The sequence below is a fragment of the Myotis lucifugus genome, unplaced genomic scaffold (assembly GCF_000147115.1).
Source record: "Myotis lucifugus unplaced genomic scaffold, Myoluc2.0 scaffold_480, whole genome shotgun sequence".
NCBI lineage: Eukaryota > Metazoa > Chordata > Mammalia > Chiroptera > Vespertilionidae > Myotis > Myotis lucifugus.
The window spans coordinates 468640-468964 of NW_005871528.1; positions in this window are offsets into that span (position 1 = coordinate 468640).

The following is a 325-nucleotide window of genomic DNA, read 5'->3' on the forward strand; positions in this document are numbered from 1 at the left end:
CACACCGGCCAGGGTGGCTGTCCCTTCTTCTTATTGTTTTCAGGCTCATCTCCTTTGAATGTTTATGTTGCCCAGGACTTTCTCTGGCTCTCTGAGAAGCGCGGAGTCTAGGATGTTCTTTACCAGGTGGGCAGGAATGCATAGCAAGTGGTTGACATTGGTTACCTCGGGGCAATGAAATGGAGTGTTAGTGGGGAAATGATTAACTTTTTTTGTTGTTGTTGTTAATCCTCACTGCAGGATTTCCCCCCACTGATTTTAGAGAGAGTGGGAGGGTGGGGGAAGGGTCGAGAGGAGAGAGAGAGAAACATTGATGTGAAAGAGC